General features: G+C 40.9%; 1 long non-coding RNA gene across 1 annotated transcript in view; it reads right to left on the bottom strand.

Annotated features, from left to right (window-relative positions):
• The window catches only part of LOC309383240, a 120,881-nt gene extending 105,277 nt beyond the window's left edge, over positions 1–15,604 (bottom strand). Inside the window, exon 1 of the long non-coding RNA XR_014173803.1 lies at positions 15,488–15,604. This is a non-coding gene — a long non-coding RNA (uncharacterized lncRNA). The remainder of the gene's footprint in view (positions 1–15,487) is intronic.
• Positions 15,605–21,488: the final 5,884 nt, after the last annotated feature.

Raw genomic sequence — 21,488 nt, 5'->3', positions numbered from 1 at the left:
CGTAGCTGCCGTCTTTCTATAAATATTGGTGGGAAGGGGTGGAGTGCTGGTTTTGTTGCTGTAAGCAGGTTGGTTGGCTGTGTTGTTACATCTTGATTAGTTGATGGAGTTGATGTATGCAGATTAGTCGACTGTTTCGTAACATCACCAACCTGCACAGATCAACTCCGTAGCCAAGATGATTTGTCAAGGCACCTGGTATGTCCAAATATGGGCAAGAGCATACTGCTTCCCTTTTGCATATGTATATCCCAGACAGACAGACAGACAGACATTGTGTGTGTGTGTGTGTGTGTGTGTGTGTATCCCAAATGCTTTGATTTTCCCAATACACACACACACACACACACACACACAAATCAATACTTTGATTTTGGTATTTGAAGAAGTCAGTCTATATAGTCTGATCCAGTCAAAGTTTTTGTTATGTAGAAACATGAATTAAAACAGAATAAAATATTAGCAATGGAGATATTAATATATTAATGAAACATTATATTCTGCTTTATGCCATTTTGTTTGATAGTATTTTTGGTTTCCATATTTTTTAAGCTCATCACAATTTTTTTTGATTGATAGATCAGATTATGTATCAAAATAAATATCTACAAGACCAAGTGTTCTAATATTTGTCTCATATACCAGCAAAGGAATTGTTTGGTTTGGCTGCAAATCAGTCCCTTTGTAGACTGATTTTCATATCATTGGCTATTTCACTTACAGGTAACAAAGACTGCATTAAACATAAAACTTCCTGGTCTTCGTTATCAAACCACAGGGATGAAATTCTAAAGTACAATTCAAGTCATTCAGTTCAACCTGGGAAGTCAAATGTAGCCCGGTCAGATGACTCCAACTCCAGACAGGCGTTACCTTATTAAGAATGAGTAATGGATAAAAGGATAGATGTCTCATCTCTGTGTTCCCATAGAAATATGAGGGCTTTGCCCTGAACCTCTCTTGTTATCTTCCCTTCAGGAAGTTGAGGAGAATGTTAAAGAGGTCAAGCGAGAAGAAGAAGAAAAGATACTTCATGTACACTCACCCTTCCCACTTTGTATATTCACAGGGCCTTGTGGATTTTTTAGAACATGGAAGACATGTTTCATTTGTTCACTGCAGAATGAGGGAGAAAGAAAATGAGGAAAGACATTTCCTCAGCATTGTAGCATTATTGATTCATCATACAGTCAGCCTGATGTTCAGACAGGCCTTGGCAATTTTTATCCACCTATCAGGTTCTTCCCAATGACCAGGGATAGGCAGATATGGAAATTTGATGGTGGTAGAGGTATTGACTCAGGATGTAAGTGGTTCTGAGTAAAGCTACTTTTACAATTTATTGGTGGTGAATTTTTCAGGGTCTATGGCAGCGATGGCGAACCTTTTTGGCTTGCGTGCCACAAGTGGGGGGAGCGCGGGGGGGTCATGTGCGGGCGTGCCGCACCCATAATGCAATGTGCGCCCCCAGTGCGCATGCGTGAACAACGCCCCCCCCCAATTTTTACATGCTTTTTTTGCCCTCCCCAGGCTCCAGAGGCTTTATAGGAGCCTGGGGAGGGCAAAAAGAGCCTCCCCCGACCCCCCGGAGGCCCTCCGGAGGCTTCAGAGAACGTCCGGAGGCTTCCCTGAAGCCTTCGAAATGCTTAAAACCACCCTCCGAGCAACCCGGTTGCTCGGAGGGTGGTTTTAAGCGCTCCGAAGGCTTCAGGGAAGCCTCGGGACGGTCCCTGAACAGGCACAAAATGTGCGTCTCCATCGCCCGGGCCTGGATCGCCCCCGCCACGCGGCGCCTCAGGACGGGCTCAGCTGAAGGGAAGTCCGTCAGGCCTCGGCCGCGCCGCCCTCGCCGCCTCCTCCTTCTCTAGCCGCGCCACACCAGGCAGGCCGCGCAGCCACCTCGATCCCGGCCTCAGGCGGCCCTGCAGCGCATAGTGCTCAGCCCCGCGGGCGGCTCCATCCTCGGAGCTCGGCTGCCTGCTGCCTTTCCCCTCCTTTGTCTCCCAGCGGGGGCGGCCCACCGCCGAGTTGCGACTATTGCCGCCGCCACCGCTGCTGCCACTGTTCACGGGACCGGTCTCTTGCCCTCTTCCTCCGGTCGGCAGGTTCCGATTCATTCGCGGAGTGCCGGGCCCCGGCACTGCGTTCGAGCCGGAGGGGGAAAGGAGGAGAAGGAGGACAACAAAGCCTCCTTCGCTTTCCCCCTCCCCCTTCCCCTCCCTTTTGGCTAAACCCTTGCGACACCCGCGCAAAGCCCTGAGGGCACAGATTTCTGTGCGGGACGCATGGCAGGAAGGCTATAGAGTCCCCCCTCCCTCCGCCATCCAGACGGTCTCTGAAGCCTTCGGAACGCTTAAAACGACCCTCCGAGCAACCCGGAAGTCACTTCCGGTTTGCTCGGAGGGTGGTTTTAATTGCTCCGAAGGCATCAGGGAAGCGTCCGGACGGTACCTGAAGCCTCCGGGGGGGCGGGGGAGGCTCTTTTCACCCTCCCCAGGCTCCTATAAAGCCTCTGGAGCCTGGGGAAGGCGAAAAATAGCTTTTAAAAAGGTGAACTCAGCTGGCCAGCGCGCACATGCGCACTGGCCAGCTGACAGGGCAGCGCCTCGCGTGCCCTGACAAATGGCTCCACGTGCCACAAGTGGCACGCGTGCCATAGGTTCGCCATCACGGGTCTATGGTGTTCAAGTGATGCTTTAATTGTTTTTATTATTATTAATTCAGGATTACTAATTCAGGATTATTCATCCAATAATCTCTGTAACAAAGGTTAAGAAGTAATGGTGGAGAACAGTGGTACCTTACATTAGGGATGGGCAACCTGGTGGCTTCTAAACTTATTCCAATCACAATTGATGAATATCAGTAGTAATTTCCCCATCATTTAGACAAGAAATGACATAACTATTGTGGTAGAAGCTCAATTGTGCACCTTGTCACCACCTCACAGGAGACAGCTGTTAATTTTTCTGGAATTTTTTTTCCCAGTTGAGAGCCAAGCAAGACAATATTCCTAGAATGCTGAATAGGTGAAAAATAATGCAACACTGGCAATGGAACTGGCAGAGCCAGTTGTTGTACATTTCCAGCACACCACTGTCCTAATGGGGACTAGCCCATTTTGTATCATTCTCTCACGCATTATATGTGGTCTTTGCACTCTCAGAAAAAAATAGAATACTGTGCAATTCCAATCAGATGTGCTTCCTTCACAGAACCATGATTAAACCAGATGTATGGACCAGACTGTATTGGAGGATCTCCAGATGACTGCCTGCCAAAGGGGCAGCAAGGCATAAGAACAGCTTGGGTGGATACCTGCCACTTCAGTTACGTGCTTCTTTAAATTTGTCTGTAAATCTAGTGTCCTTCTAGAAAGAGCTGCTTCCTTGAAGAAGGTGAATCTCCAGTGGACACAAGGATATGCACCATCTATCATGAAACTCTAGTAGACCAGAAGAAGAAGAAAAAGTCATTATGAGATCTTTCCTGATTGCCTTTGGACATCAATGTGTTATTCATTCATGCGCTGAACCAAATTAATTCATCAGACCTATATTATGCATGTAAGCTAGAGGACAATGTTGTTTTGTTATTGTTGTTTTGTTGTTGTTTACATTAGGAGATGTTGAACTTATGAAAACTTTCCAGCAGAAACAATAACAAAGCAATCTCAGCGATGGTCCATGCTTTGAACTGCTCTGGTAACTATTGCAATTTTGGGGTCTGCAGTTTCCCACTAGGAAACTAAGGCTGAGGCCCTGGACAGGTGAATTGGTGAAGCCTTCACAAAGTCTTACTACAAGACAAGAGAGCAGCTATTTATGGTGAATAATTTCCATTTGGATTGCAAACTCTACTTCCCACTGTGTCTTGCTACCCCCAAACCCACTTTCTTTTCTTAACTCAGCAGAACTCAAAGAGCTTGCCCGTGGAACCTGTCTCTGTGCAGCATCTGATTATTTTGTGAAGACATTTCTTCTATGACAGCCAAACCTAACATTCTTAGCTTCCTATCTGCTTCTGACACAACCTGTCTTTCTTTACCTTCTAGGTCTGTGCTCTCACCTCTCAGACCCATCAACATGTTCCTGCAATCTTAACCTGTAGGCTTCGAACATTTCAAATATCATTCCATCCAGAGAAGCATTTGTATAAAGTGTATTTGATAGCTGTGCCTACCTTCCTATAGGCCAGCTGTAGGCAACTTTCCTACACTGCACTCCCTCAGTATCTATCACTCATGTCATTTGTTCAGTTAAATCTAAAAGAATCGCTAAACAATGCAATGAACTATTTCCTTTTTCAAATTAATGACCAGTTCATGAGAGAAAGCACACAGCAAAGACATGATGTACCAGAACGAAGAAAACAGCAAAGTAAAGGACACTGATTTGTTTTTTTTAACTGAAAAAAATGTAAAAGTAACAAAAGGCATGGGAATTCAGTATGAAGGAGGCTTCCTAATGTTTGTAACAGCTTTATGAAAAGAGTGGAGCTGTGAGAGAAAATTACAATCCAATTACATTTTCTATAGGAGATGTTTTCCTCGGATTTTATTAGAGGAGGTGAAAACTGAGTGTGAGGCAATGGCTCACTCTGGGTGCATTTCACAAGGAAAATAGATAATTTAATTTGTAATCACTACCAGTATTAACACATTTCCAAATAGTTGATCTGATGCAATCTCTTGATTCATGTATGAGAAGAAAAAAATACTTACTATAGCTGAAGCTATGCTGCATCTGTTCAGCTGGGGGAACTTGCAAATAGAAATCCTTACATCTCGGGGGACACTAAGTTGGGGACAAGTGATATGAGGCCAGGTTCACTCATCAAGCAAAACTAAATTTGCAATTCAGAAGGTATTAGGAAGAAGCTATTGTGGTGCAGTGGTTAGAATGTAATATTACAGGCAAACTCTACCCACAACCTGGAGTTTGATCCTGATGGGGGGCTCAAGGTTGACTCAGTCTTCCATCATTCCAAGGTTGGTAAAATGAGGACCCAGATTATTGTGGACAATATGCAAATAATGTTTTCATGATATACTATCCAGAGAGTGGTGTAAGGCACTATGGGTGATATATAAGTGTTATTGCTAAGTGCTACTGCTACTATGAATCCAGTCCTCATAATTTGTAATCCATCATTCAATATGCTGTGTGATCACCATCAGATGTGTTTTCTTCAAGGAACTATGATTAAACATGATGTGTGGACCAAACTGTATTGGATGATCTCCAGATGATGGCCTGCCAAGGGGGCAGCAAGTTTGGTGCCATGAGAACAGCCTGCCTTCAAATGGAAGCCTGCTATTTCATTTACATGCTTCTCCAGATCAGTCTGTAAATCTAGATTCCTTTTAGAAGGAGCTACTTCCCTGAAGAGGACAGGTCTCCAGTAGGCACAAAGATCTTCACAATCTATCATGAAAATTTAATGGAGAAGGAGAAGAAGAAGAAGAGGAGGAAGAAGAGGAAGAAGGGGAAGAGGGAGAAGGAGAAGAAAAAGAAAAAGAAGATCATCATTATGAGATCTCTTCTGGTTGTACTGTTATTGAATACAACCTCTACGATTTTTGGTTGGTGATTTAATTAAAACCATGCTCTCTGTGACATCAAGATTCCACAGAATAGAGGACAAATACCCTATAAGAATGCCTCAGTACTAAGCACAATCATGACAAAATTGCAAATCCCTATTTAAATCAATGTTTAGTTCCACAATTGCCCTCATCCAAACAGAAAGGGAAGTTCAAAAGAAATCAGTGGGATTGTCTTCCCACTGATCCTAGCTAAAATATTATCTCCCGAACCAGGGTTGTTTTCTCTGTCAATGAACTGAATGTTACAGTAGGTCCAAAGGAAAGGCAAATTAGCCTACAAGGAAACTGACAGCTTTATAACCCTATCCCTCTGATTGAAATGTCGGGAAGTCTCCTGGCAATTCTCCCAGACATGCAGGTAGAACAGCAGGTTCACTTATTATGTTAACTAAAACAATCTGGCTTTGCACAAATGCACCTCAGGCCCAGCCAAGTGTGAAGGCGTATCAATGTGCCAAGCCAAGGCACACAAAAAAACACCACCATTTACCTGAAATGCATGATTTGCTGGTTTTTTGTGAAATACTAACAACAGCGTTCAGAAATGTCCTATAGCTAGAAGGTTTGGGTACATCTCATCAGATCACTATGGTGATATCAAAGAAGGACCAAGATTATAAAATGTGGGACGATATTAGTTCAGTTCTGATTAAGGAAGCCAGTTGATAAGAATTTTATTATAATCCCAAAGTCTTAGTCTATATAGTCTTCTGCACAAAGCCATCCACCCAAAAAAAACCATATGTTTTTGAGGATTATAGTTAGCCAGTATTTATGTATCACCTTTTCACTGGTGGGATTCAACATTTTTTACTACCGGTTCTGTAGGCATGGCTTGGTGGGCGTGGCAGGGCAAGGATATTGCAAAATGGTCATTCCCTCCAGATCAGCTGGGACTCGGGAGGCAGAGAATAGATTGGGGCGGGGCCAGTCAGAGTTGGGATTTACTGGTTCTCTGAACTACTCAAAATTTCCACTACCGGTTCTCCAGAACTGGTCAGGACCTGCTGAATACCACCTCTGCACCTTTTCCAGTTTCCATATGAATCTAAATCTGCCTGAAGAGAGTAGCTCCAAAATGAGTTGTGGTTTTGTTAACTGCAAAAATAATCTTTTCATGTCCCAGATGGCCTACAAACTAATGGTACAATCCATATACACTTCCAAAAGGAATTATATGTCATCCTTCCTGCGAAAATCAACGGCAATTTCCTAGAATTTAGTCTTCGTGGAAAAAACATTGATGACCTAAGATGTTTTTTTAAAAAAACAAACCATTGCTTCTGTATTACCACAATCCTCTTCTTATGGTTCTAAATAATGCATTCAATATATTTCCAAAAAGAGACACCAAAAAAGCCACAGTTGGAATTACGCTTATGTGAGGAAGCATCTTATGGTATATTAAGATGTCACCAGATCATTGCATTATCCTCATTTTCCAATAGTTTGTGTTACTTCTTTAAGAACATCCAGAGGGGGGAGGGGGAGGAAAGTGAGAATTAAATAAAAATGAGATCCTGTTTCCTATTTGTGAGAAATTTATTATATATGGGCAATAGCATAGATAATAAAGGGTTTTTTTTTCTTCTCTTAATAATCCAGAGTTTTGAAATCTATCCACATAGTAGACACATAGTAGATATGGGGCTCCTTTTAAAACATATCCCAGGCTTTAAGATAGAAAAATGTAATATGAATGGCTGGGATCTATGAATATTAATGGGAAATTTGCCTGACTTCTAGAAATGTCCTGATCTTGTTCTTTGGTGAATGCTAACTTGGCGCAACAGTTCCCACGGCACCTGGAGGAAATTGATTATCTGGATCCGCGCCAGTCCGGCTTCCGGCCCGGTCACAGCACGGAGATGGCATTGGTCGCGTTGGTGGATGATCTCTGGAGGGCCAGAGATGGGGGCTGTTCATCCATCCTGGTCCTGTTAGATCTCTCGGCGGCTTTTGATACCATCGACCATGGTATCCTATTGCGTCGCCTGGAGGGGTTGGGGGTGAGGGGCACCGTTTTGCGGTGGTTCTCCTCCTACCTCTCTGGTCGAACGCAATGTGTGTTGACAGGGGGGCAGAGGTCGAGCCCGAGGCCGCTCACTTGTGGGGTGCCACAGGGGTCGGTCCTCTCGCCTCTCCTGTTCAACACATACATGAAGCCACTGGGCGAGATCATCCGTGGGTTCGGGGTAGATTACCATCTGTACGCTGACGATATGCAGCTGTACATCTCTACCCCGGATCACCCCAACGATGCCATTGAAGTGATGTCCTGATGTTTGGAAGCCGTTCGGATCTGGATGGGAAGTAACAGACTCAAACTCAACCCGTCCAAGACGGAGTGGCTGTGGCTACCGGCACCCCGGTTCAACCAGTTACATCCATCACTGGCCATTGGGGGCAAACAGCTGGCCCCCGTGGATCGGGTACGCAATTTTGGTGTCCTCCTGGACGCCCGGCTGTCAATGGATGACCATGTGACAGCCGTGGCAAGGGGGGCATTCCACCAGGTTCGCCTGGTGCGCCAATTGCGTCCCCTATTGGACCGGAACGCCCTATGTACAGTCACTCATGCGCTTGTGATGTCTCGATTAGACTACTGTAATGCTCTCTACATGGGGCTCCCCTTGAGATGCACCCGAAGGCTGCAGTTGGTTCAGAATGCAGTCGCACGGACAATTGTGGGAGCTACTAGATACTCCCACATAACACCTTTGCTGCGTGGGCTGCACTGGCTACCTGTGGCTTTTCGGGTGCGTTTCAAGGTGTTGGTCATCATCTTTAAAGCGCTCCATGGCACAGGACCTAGTTATTTGCGGAATCGTATCCTGCCCCATACATCCCTTCGGCCGATTCGCTCTCACAGAGAGGGACTCCTCCGGGTGCCGTCCACTAGGCAATGCCAGCGGGCGACGCCCAGGAGTAGGGCCTTCTCTGTGATGGGCCCGACCCTTTGGAATGACCTCTCCCCAGGACTATCACCGACCTCCGCTCCTTCCGTAAGAAACTAAAGACCCACCTGTTCAATCTAGCCGGCCTGGCCTAATTCCTAATTCCCAATTTAGTTCCTCAAGCCTGCATTTTTAAAAATTTTCTAGGGGTATACTTTTAGTTGTTTTTTAATTTAATTTTTAATTTTTACTTTTTGTACAGTTGTATGAGGTTTAATTCGTTTTTAAGGGTATGGGATATTCGTCTTTTGTATTCGTTTTAATGACACACCTGTACACCGCCCCGAGTCCCTTCGGGGAGAGGGGGCGGTCTAGAAATATTGAAAATAAATAAATAAATAAATAAATAAATAAATAAATAAATAAATAAATAAATAAATAAACTTGATTAGGTAAAGCTGCTACCTTTACAATTTCAAAGTACTGTATGTGTGAAGTATTAAAAACACAAAATGTTTGGTAAGCTTTGGAGGTCATTAAAATATATACCAACTCTGTGCTGTAGCAGCTGTGTATTTTTTTAATCTAAATCAAGAAATACATGTCTTTTAAGTAGCATATAAGCATGGAAGTAGTCAGCACCTCCCAATGCCTTTAATCAAAGCCCCACATTGCGTGCATTTCCCATTTTAATGCATGCTCTTTAGAAAAGAACATGATGTTAGGTTATAAAATAATTACGGCAAGTTAAATATGAAGTATCTTCAGTAATGTTCTTCCTCATGGGACACCCTTTGTTGATAGTAGTTAGTAATGCAATCAGATATCTGGGATTATTACAGTGGCTTGCCAAAAATTACTCCTATCTACTAAAGCATCCCGAAAAAGACCATTGTATCAATTCCAGCCATAGTATAATTTCTGCCTTTCTGGAATTTTATCTGCTATGAGTCATTCTACTATAGTGAGATTCCAAAATGGAGTCAGCAAATAAGTCTTGCTTTCTCTGGGCTGAAGGAAATTCAATAGCAGGTTGTGGTGAGAAATTCAGAAGAGAAGAAGTATATATAGCTCTAAACCTGAGTTTACAAATGTTCAACCTGTAAGGCCCATGATAATTAACACAGCTGTTGTGACTTTTTCAAAGTAGCTAATCACTTCATGGAATCGTAAGTATTAGAAGATACCTCAGAGATGAGATGATCCAACGTGAAATCAAATTGTTTTAATGTGGAAAATTAAAGGATGTAATGGAACAATACATAAAGAACCGATACAGATACATTTCACACTCTATATAAGAAAACGCCATCATGAGCTTACTAGGGTAGAAACAATGATTTTAAATGAATTCTAATAACACATATTTTACACATTGTGAAGTTTTGCATGCTTTCTTCTTTATCTTTTCAAGAAAACAATGCTAATAGTTTTCTTTTTCCTATCCTGGGGACTATTTGCCTTCGTGATGTAACACTTTCAAAATACAAAGACAGCTTGGCAAGTTTTCAAAGCTGTTCTTCAAAGTAAATTCTTTAGGTTTACTTTTTTTAATGGAAACATGAAAAGTGTATCTAGCTAAGGAGAAATCAAAATGTACTATTCACATGCGCGCACACACATATACACACATGTACAGTGTATCAAAAGTCAGGCCCCATAGACAATGTATTCTATAATTTCTATTAAATGTACAAATAGATTACCTTTTTCTTCTAAATGCTAAATTTCTAGACTAGAGCCAGTTTAGGTGAAGTGCTTAAAGCAGCAGGCTAGAAACCAGAGGAGTGTGAGTTCTAGTCCTGTTTTGGGCAAGAAGTTAGTTGGATGACCTTGGGCCATTCACTCTCTCTCTCAACCTTAGAAAGAAGGCAAAAGCAAACCACTTTTGAAATTGTGCCAAGAAATTTGCAGAGATTAATCCAGGCAGTTACTGGGAGTCAAAAAATGATTTGAAAGCATATGCATGCATGCACACACACGTGCGCACACACACAATTTAGATGTAAAATCCATGATTTTTGGCAATGCGTTGCTGAAGAAACGTTCTATTTCCCATTGAGCTTTCAGAAGATGTAATCTGATGCTGTGGGAATGATTTCAAGGGGAAACGATCGGAGTCTTTAGAAATAGAGTGGCATCTACGCCAAAATAAAAAAAAGAGGGATGGACAAGAGAGCCCAGCTGGCATCATTGTTGCTTTGTTTTTTAAGGAAAGCTATTTCTTATTCCAAAGAGGTTCAACTCTTAAGCAATACGGTAAGATGAGCTGATGCCATGATTCAATTTCAATATAATTTCAGGTGCAGTGGGATTCAATTGTCTGTTTGGTAAGCCTCAAACTGACCAACTCTGCACCATACTCAGATCCAGATTAGCCCTTACTTAACTGTACACTAAGAGTTGTTCTAGGTATCAACAGGAAGTATCTACACCCAGACTTGCCTCTTACCCAAAGCTTCCTATAATCTGGGTCAAGTGATAAACGCCTTGAGACACTTCATATGATTCAGGTCATCGATAACATGACACAAGAACTTGGGATTCTACCCTCCTTCACAGCACCTATTTCTTCCTCATCTTGGTATAGTCTCCTGATCTTGCTGAGCCCTGACAAGACCAAGGAGTTTAAGGTGCATGGAACTTCAAGATCTGGGACATCAACATCTTTAGTTCTCCATGGGGTGGCCTCAGATAGATCCACTTTGCAACTTGGGGTTTCTCCTGGACTCGTGACTCCTGCTCAGAAAGGTGAATCTTTGCACAACAAGTTGCAACATTTCCTCAATCAGGAATCCTTATGCTCAGTCATTCAAGCCCAGGTCATTTCATGGTTATACTAGTGCAAGGACTCTACGTGGGACAACCTTGAAGAGCATTCAGAAGCTTCAACTGATGCAGAGTGCAGCAACGAGGGCAGTTTTGGGGGGCCCTGTAGTGGCACATGGTTATACCACTGTCCTATGAGCTGCATTGGCTGATGGTTTCCTTCCAGATGCAATTCAAGGTTATTACTTTTAAAGCCCTGCATGGCATGGATCCAGGTTACTTGAGGAACCATCTCATCCCAATGGGACTGATATACCCCACCGATGCCAGCAGAGGAAGCACATTGCAGTCTCCATCAATCAAGGAATTTTGGCTGCCACGGCCCATCCTCTTGGAACCTCTTGCCTCCTGGATAACATCTGTCTCCACACAACTCACCTTCCATAAGGAACTGAAGACCTGGCTCTGCCAGTTGTCCTCCAGCATGATACAGGCAGTCCTTGAATTACAACAGTTCATTTAGTGACTGTTCAAATTTACAACCACACTGGAAAAAAGTAGCTTATGACTGTTTTTCACACTTATGACCATTACAGCATCCCCATGGTTGCATGATCAAGATTCAGCATAATTGAGGACTATCTGGATGTGGTTGATGGACCAATAGTAGATCCCATCGAGCCGCTTCTCACCCTTTCCCCTCTTTTAATAATTTTTATTGTATAGAATATACACTTTTATACAGACACGCACATACTGTACAATGACTAAAATTATGGTGAAGTGTGTGTATGTATGTATGTATATATATATATATGTATGTATGTATGTATGTATGTATGTATGTATGTATGTATATATATATATATATATATATATATATATATATATATATATATATATATATATATGTATATACATAGACACATACACATACACATATACACACACACACACACACACAAACACACACACACATATCCTAAAAATACGAGTTACAGGTGTAGCTATAAAAGAAAACAGACATTGTGATCTTCAGAATGCATCTATGGACTAGCCCTCCTAGTCAATTCACATCTGATACAAAGATGTAAGATTGTAACATTTTAGACACTTCATTATTTTTTATTTATTTATTAAATTTATATGCTACCCAACTCACCTTCAAGTGACTCTGGGAGGTTACAATGCCATAAATAAAGAATAAAGCAACTAGAAGATTTTAAAAAAATCACTAATATATTGAGCATTGAACGTTAAAACATTAAAGTTGACAACAAAGCAAATACAAAGAATCAATTTTGTGGAGGAGGGAATCTTCTCTTAATCTACTAGCCACCTCCAGAACAGGATGCCGCCATCAGGACCCCAAGCCGGTTGGCAGAGCCAAGTTTTCAGGTTCTTTCAGAAGGCCAAGAGGGCAAATCTCACCTTCATGTTCCAGAAGGTGGCAGCCATAGGAGAAAAGGCCCATCTCTTGGCTGATGGTATCTGGAGCATGCCCCTTCTGCCAGAGTGAATAGGGTGAGCCAAACCCATTGGGGTGAGACTGTTTATCAGGTAACCTGGACCCATACCACTTAGCTAGTAGTAAGTTCCTAAAAATACTTCACTGATTTTTAAACCCATCTGCAATATGAGATGGGGACTTGATTGCCCACCACAGACAAACTACTCATGATCCGTAGATATATAATCCACACAGAAGGCATTGAGATACTACGAAGTAGGCTATTTCTTATTTGAAAAATTGCTCAACTTTTATTTTATTACTCATAGTCTCCCGGGAAACTCTAAATGGTCTGGAATCTGAGAATTAACAAAACATTTATAATACTTCAGCATCCAGTTTGGAGCTCCAGATGTGTGGTGTATTTAACTCCCACAAAGCCATGTGGCCACTGATCTCTCTAGCAAGGATTGATGGAGTTGAAGTCCAGCACATTCTGTGGAGGCTGGATTAAAATTTGCCCTGGCATTCTGCCACTCAAAAGATATAAAATGGTATTCCTGGCTTAAACTAAAGCCAAGTCTTTTGTTTATCACATAATACTAAAGGTAAAGGTTTCCCCTATATCCTGTCATATCTGACTCTAGGGGCCTGTGCACAGCTCCATTTCTTAGTCAAAGAGTTGTCCGAAGATCTTTCCATGGTCATGTGGCCAGCATGATTATACACCGAGGCACACAGAACATCGTTACCTTCCCACTGTGCTACCTACCCGGTGGTGGGTTGCAAATATTTTTACTACTGGTTTGGGTGCACTCCTGAGCACGTGCAACACTTCTGCCTCCAGGCAGATGGGCAGGGCTTCCCCCGCCACTACTACTGGTTTGGCCAAACCAGGAGAAACTCACCACTGATTTACTTGCATTTGCATGCTTTTGAAATGCTTGGTGGGCAGGAGCTGGAGCAAGTAGCAGGAGCTCACGCCACTGTGCAGTGCTCAGGTCTCAAACCCTGAACTGTCAGCCTTCCAGCTGAGAAGCTCCGTGTCTTTAACTGCTGAGCCATCTCACCCTAATACTTAGACATAATATTAAGATATAATGACATAATACTAAGCCATAGTTAATTAAGCCTCAATCAAATGGGCACATAATGTCACATTCTGTGGTTTAAAAAACACACTATCTGGCTTTATGTAGTATGCATGATTTTTAACACCTCACACCTGTAATCCTCACATCCTTTTGTCGGCTAGGCATTTATTTATTTCATGCATATCATCAAGAAACATTTTTATTTGTTTTTATTTATTTATATCATTCCTTTATTAGTTTTTAGTTTTACAAATACATCAAGGCAACAAATATATCCAACATACCTTCCTCCTCCTATTTTCACAACAACAACAACAACAACAACAACAACAACAACAACAACCCTGTGAGGTGGGCTGGGCTGAGAAAGAAAGACTGGCCCAAGTCAGCCAGGTAGCTTTCATGGCTAAGGCAGAACTTGAACTCACTGTATTCCACTTTCTAGCTTAGTGCCCTTACCACTAGACCAAGCATGTAATATAGGCAGTGAGAAAATGTATACTTAGTATGTACAGCGTGTCTTACTTTTAACAAAGTGAGGACTCTACACCATCTGTTTTTAAAATCTATTTACACAATAGAAAAACAATGTTTTTTGGAAAAGGAACTCCAATGTAGCTCAAAAGAAAATCTGTCACTGTGGTATAAATTAAGAGCTTAGAAAACAAAATGAATGCACTTCTTTCTTTCTTTCTTTCTTTCTTTCTTTCTTTCTTTCTTTCTTTCTTCCTTCCTTTCCTTTTTTTCTTCCTTCCTTCCTTTCTTTTTTCCTCCCTCCTTCCCTCCCTCCCTCTTCCCTCCCTCTCTTTCCTTCTTTCTTTCCCTCTCTTCCTTCTTTCTTTCCTTCCTTTTTTCCCTTTTTTTTCCTTTTTCCAACTCAGTATACCTCCAGGAAAAGAAATGCAGAATTCCTGGTTCTAAAAGTTATCTATTTTTTTATCCTTCATGAAAACAAATGTTGCACCAATTGCGGGTTTACACATCACAACACTGAGGCGAAGCGGGAAGTTGCACCTGGTAAAATCCTCCCTGCTACTTAACTCTTTAAAGCACAGGGAGTTTCCTGGAATCTGGATGTGACATTTTTTCCTGCAAACTTTTTTTTTTTTTTTTTTTTTGCTAATTCCATAGAGTTTCTATTGGGTGCTTTAGCTGCTTCTTCAGAGCAAATTTGCTTAACGGGATTTAGCTGCCTCTTCCTCTTTTTTATTTTTGGAAATATTCCTCTGATGGGAAATATATATAAAATGCTCTCTCTTCTCCCGAAGCTACAACAATGTGATGTTAATCGATAAAAATAGCCAGGATGAGGGCGGGGGGAGAGAATGCCCCACAGTTATGCTCTTCTCTAATCCTTCCTTGAGAAAATGTTCAAATAGTCATTTTGAAAAGTTGCTCTCAGCCCAACCAGAGACAGCTGTTCTTCATACATACTGCAAATGTTTCTTTTAAATTCCTGAGGACACACAAGTTTTGATATGGAGCCAGGACCTCTATAACTGGCAGAAACTAAACACACCCAGGGCTGCTGTGTTCCCTGTCCCAACAAACTTTCTCCCACAACTAGAACAGTAAACCTTTTACCCCCATATCCCACAATATGTGATTAGGCAAAGAACTCACGTCTTGTCCAAACCAAATACATTTTGTCATTTCTTGAAAACTTTACCTTTCACAGAAGTATAGAATTTCTGATCAGCAGGGAGCAGATGTCAACACTATCTATTATTACACAATGTCAGAACCAGAAAAGGAAGGTGGGTGGTTATGTTAAGAACAACTTGAGCAATTTTCTAAAAGAGGCAGCAGAGAAGTACAAAGCCAGAATGTTTTGTCTGATTTGAGCTGTGTCAGCAACCTGACCTGTGACCGACCACCAGAACAAACCTAAACCAGCAATCAGTGACCCGCTGCTTAGTTTGTTTGTTAGCTACACTGGGAGGTTAAAATGAAACATATCTCACACATACACACATACCTATACAGGCATCTATCTACCCTTCACACATATACTGTACAGACAAATGAAAACCACTGTCGGAGAGAGAGAGGGGGGGGAGGGAGGGAGGGAGGGAGGGAGGGGGAGAGAGAGAGAGAGAGAGAGAGAGAGAGAGAGAGACTAAAATATTTGTCTGAGGGTTAAAAAAAATCCCTCCTTCTGCTTGCTTAAGAAAACACTGAGATTTTGTATACTTCATATTCTCACTCTACAAATGGATCTTTTCTGTTCAAGATCTCTATAGAGCAGATTGTAGCAGGGGAGGAGGATGAAACTGACTGCTGGAATTTGCAGAGACTGGGAGAAAAAAAAACAGTTTTAATCCACTATTGTAAGAACCGGTTCTTTGATTTAGAAAGGGAGCTGATGAGGGAGGAGAGTAGAAACTGAGGAATAGACTTGCGGCTAAATATGATTCTAAATCTGGCAGTCATTTTCCTGGGCTGAGAACACACTTATACTCAGAAGCGCTATTTTCCTGATTTTAACAATCTATCTCCACAGCCACATGGACAGATATGTCAGTACTTTGCCCCTGACGTCAGTTGCTTTAGAGTTCAAATAAAGTATAAAGTTGTTTCCACAGACCTTCTTCCACAGACTTCCACAGTCTTCTTGCCCCTACCTATTAGAGAACTCCACTTCTATGGCTGACAGGACAAAAATAACAATATTGTGGGTACTAGACCCACAATCCCAGTGGTGGGATTCAATTTTTTTTACTACCCGTTCTGTGGGTGTGGCCTTGTATGTGTAGGGTGGCTTTGTGGCCATGGCTTTGTGGGTATGGCAGGGGAAGGATACTGCAAAATCCCCATTCCCTCCCCACCCCACTAACCTGCTTTCCAGCTCCATTCTCCTGTTCAGGGCAACAAAAGAAGATCAGCTGGGAGGCAGCGGGGGCGAGGCCAGCCTATTTGCCAGTTCTCTGAACGACTCAAACTTTCCACTACCTGTCAGAACTGGCTGAATACTACCTCTGAAACTAGACTATCACCAAGACATGGCTTTCCATAATAAGGGTACAACAACTGAAAAGGCCTAGGACCTTATCAAGAATCTCAAGGTCAGGAAGGGTACATAGCAGGGGGAGACATCTTGACTATAAGTGATCAACAACAGAACTTTGAAATGGGCTGAGAGGTGAATAGTTTCTGATAATTGTTAAGATAAGATTCTGATAAGAGGTTTTAACGATTGCTTAAACCAGGGATGTCCAACCTTGACAACTTTAAAACTGCGAACTTCAACTCCCAGAATTCCCCAACTAGTATGGACTTAACGTTGCCAACGTTGGACACCCCTGCTTTAAATGTTTCTTGCTATTGCAATTACTAAAGTTCTGTATTTTTGCTGTTATCTTAAACTGGACTGTAGTGTGCTACTATATTATATTATTGATGCTGAACTTTACTGTTTTGTATTGCTCCTCGTTTGATTTCATTTATGTAGTTATTTAGTTGTTATTTTAAATTATTATTAGTGGTAATCTATTTACGTTTACAGCAGTCTAGACTTAAAGCTTCCAAGGGGCAGAAAAGACCACCTAATCTATGAGTTAAATGGGAAAAATATTACGTTGTTGTACTTGGAATCAGAATAATGCAGGGACCAAACTATTTCAGGAATCATAAATAAAATAGCAGTGCAAACATAATTCAGCAAAACCAAATATTGCTTTTTGCAATTTTGTAGTGTACCCCTTTAAAAGTAACAGCAATGTGTTGGGCGAAGAAGTGTCCTGAGTATCAGATTCCTATTTATTTATTCTAATGTTCTCAAAAGACTTTACCAAAAAAAAAAGCATCAGTACAGTCACAAACATCATGAAAACAAAAGTGACACAAATTTACCTAAAACAAACTTGTCAATCTCTGTGGCATTGCCCTTTAAAAATACCCTTAAGTTAAAATAAACACCATTCATATAAACTTAATAACATTTAATAAAACCAGGCAGGTATTTAAAATTCTGCTTCTCACTAGGTATGGCCTCTTGTGACACATTTCCTAACATCAAATACTGCAAATAGAATTGTACGGGCTTTGCAATCTGTTAGTAATTTACTCACCCAGCAGATTATCATCCATTTTGTGGATGAACCTATCTACACTTCTCTCTAAAATCTGGTCATGTATTCTTCCCTGAGCATATGATACGAGACTATATATATATTAACATCCAAAGAAATTATTCTACCTCTTTTAAGCCACAAAACCCTCAGAATAAAGGCTAGTATCAGAGGTGTATCAGTGACAAAGCCACAGTATAAAGAATAAGAAATGTTTTCTCAACTTACCAGCAAGTTGCTATAAAATACTATAAAACTAATTGTTTTTCAGAAAAAAAAGTCCAAGACTTTGAAAGCATAATGTTTATACTGGAAAAATAAAATGAACTATTATTTGTCCAGATCTAATTCTGTACAGATTTTTCTCAGAAGCGTATGCCTACATTTATTCCCTCTCAAACAGACACAAATCTGGGCTTTTAGATCATTCCTTTCCCACAATTATTTGCTTTGCACATGCCTGAATCAGAAACATCAAGAGATTGATAAATATCCATATAAAGTTCATATTCCAGTTTCTCGTCTTTAATATTGCACAGGAGAATACGCTTCTACGGCTGCACATTAATTTACAAAAAAAAAGGTTTTTCAATTGCTCTGACTGAGGATGAACTGAAATAACTAAACAAGTTGCCTTTTTGAAAAATAAATATGATTAAAGCTGAGATAATTTCATTGTTGGACAAACGGTATTGTATTAGGGAAGAGATCAAACAGGACCAATTAATAGACAAGCCACATTTATACCACACTAAGAAAACAGTGTATTATCTCAATCAAATCGATTTAGGTTTTTTTAATGTCATAATTTAAAAGGTGATACATTCTAAAAGAGAAGCACATTGTGAAGCATAATGTATTTTACACTGAGTTCCAGTTACAGAGGAACAAACTACACATTTTACAGTGGGGCTGGCTTTTCCCCTTCTATCCTGCTGCCCAGCCAAACCCATATGTATGACTCCCATATATCTCACACAGAGAAAGAAGGACCTTTCTAAAACAAAGAAAGAAAAAAAGAAAGAAAGAAAGAAAGAAAGGAAGGAAGGAAGGAAGGAAGGAAGGAAAGAGAAAGAAAGAAAGAAAGAAAGAAAGAAAGAAAGAAAGAAAGAAAGAAAGAAAGAAAGAAAGAAAGAAAGAAAGAAAGTCAGTTCAAGATAGAAGACAGCAGATTTGCAGAATCACAATCTGGAGCAGTAGCACAAAGACATGGACTGTTCTACCAGCCTTTTCCATTCCATTGGTGAATGGAAGCAACCGGATCCAATTCATTATTTCCTGACTTGATCTTGTGAATTGGATTGGGGCCAGGCTGCTATTTCAGCAGATTGGATTGACTTCAATCATCCACTTTGATAACATGTATTATGGTGCCATTTAACAATCCGGATGTTTCCTGATCATTTTACAGGACCATTTAGCCCTATCCAACTTTCATAGATGAAATCATGATTCAATATATTGTAGGCACTTGTGAGCACTTAATGTCACATTATTACATATTTTTACAACTTACTGATTGAAAGAGGGAAGGAAAATGTTCAGGCACAATGGAAGTAGTTAAGAGGGTTGCTGGGAGGGTTTTTTGCTTTTGTTTTTGTTTTTTTTTAATCTAAAATGCATGTCATCAGAGCTGACATGCATTAAGTAAACAAACTTTTACAAATCTGCCTTGGATTTATTTTAAATGTTCATATTCAAATGTAAAAACAATAGGACTGTCACTCAGCTAAAAAAGTCATACTTAATTGATCATATGAGCTTTGTGTATGAATTAAATATGAATCAAATAAGTAGTTCTAAAAGTGAAGTCATTGTTCCTTTATTTTTAGAAGCCCTAGTCAGAAGTACAATGCAGAAATATATGTCTTCCCATGTAAGGAAGGGTAAAAAAGAATCTTCTGAAAATATGTGTAAGTGGTTAATTTAAAAAAGAACTGGAGTACTCTTTTAATCAATTATTCTAAGTAGTTTACTGACTAAATATTGGAGGATTAAGTTCCATGAGAGGTACATTTATTTTGTGGCTCACTTATGTTTAACTTCCAAGGCCAAATTATACTGCGCAAAGACGAAGGATGTAAGTTAAGTTTTCCTTACTTCATTTAGTAGATTCACAAGTAAATAGAGCTCTGCAATATTTTCACAAGTAAGTAGTGTATCGTATCTTTGAGAACCTGAATAATCTACTCAACAGACTAGAACAGAAAAAGCTGTGGTTTGCTACAATAACTTCAGGGAGGTGCTCTTGCTCTCTGGGATATTTCTTTTGCAGAAAGAAATGAATTTTCGATAATATGGGGAAATGCTATACACCACGAAGTGTGTGGAATTTTATTTCCTGGGCATAAAAACCAAACATCTGATCTGCATTGTTAAGTGATGGGAACTTCACTCTCTTCTTTACTCTTGGGACTGAGTTAGGGTTATATTTGGACTTAATCACTAGGAAAGAAAGTAATACAAAGTGATGCAAGAAAAATGAAGAAATAATGTTACCACGTCCTTCCATAATTACTAAGTGAACAATGAAAAATTCCAAAGCATGATATTTTTATTAAAAAATTCTCTGATAAAGTTTTGATGGGGTAACTTATCTGGCGGAAATAATGCAGGCATACAAAAATTACCCAACATCACACTGAATTCTGCTGACAACATAAACACAAAGTTTATCCAGAAGCATTAGAGGTTCCTGCAAAACCAAATAAAAACCAAATAGAATTTTAAGCTTGTGGTCAAATCATGAAACCACAACTAAAATAGTTTGTTTATTCAGCCGAGTATTACACTGCAGCACAACTTTTTTGTCAAATCTATTTATTTTAGGATTATTTTCTAAGAAATTACAGCCATTGAATTAAAGAAAGGGGCAGGGGAAAAGAACCATCTTGATGTGCCTGCCTGTTTGAGATGCTTTAATATATATGTAACTCCATTTCTGTGTCATCATTCTTTTTTTTTAATTGCTTATTTATTAGCTCTCCATAAAGATTTGATAACGGTGCTGTTTGCCGGAATTTCTGCATAGTTTGTGTTTCGTTCTGGGCAGCTGGATTCTTTCCTCTCAGAGGAGAAAGTCTATTTATCACTCCAAGAGTGACTCAAAACAAACCGGAAATCTTCATCAGCAGACTCCTGATGCTAAGGTACTTGTTAAAAAAGGACACCAGTCCCAGGCTGGGAAAGTGAGAGATTTAGTACGTTAGGGAAGATTAGAGAGAGAGAGAGACGAGTGAGAGAGAGAGAGAGAGATGTGACATTATTTCAAAGGTTCTGCTTTATTTGTTCTTCCTTACGAAGAAGGGATGCTTCCCAGGGGTACAGTAAGGCCTTTTGCTTTGTTTATGGGGAAAGGGGGGGGGGGTTGATAGTTGGAGCTTGCCAGAGGAATCTGACCTGGATACCAGAGGGCCAATGCTTTGGGTGAACCTCTGTGCCAAAAAGGAAACGTGAGCAGACGTGTTCAACTCCTTTCTCTCCCTCACCCGACACCCCCCCTTTTTTGGAGGCAGCTGCTCAGAGGAAAACCACTTCCACCCACAAGAGTTCCCTGACCGATTACTTCATGTAAAGACCAAATTAGGCCAATAAAGTCGA

This window comes from Natrix helvetica (assembly GCF_964273705.1).
Source record: "Natrix helvetica genome assembly, chromosome: 1".
Lineage (NCBI taxonomy): Eukaryota > Metazoa > Chordata > Lepidosauria > Squamata > Natricidae > Natrix > Natrix helvetica.
Note: the sequence above shows the minus strand (reverse complement) of the source record. Positions and strands in the feature narration are given on the sequence as shown.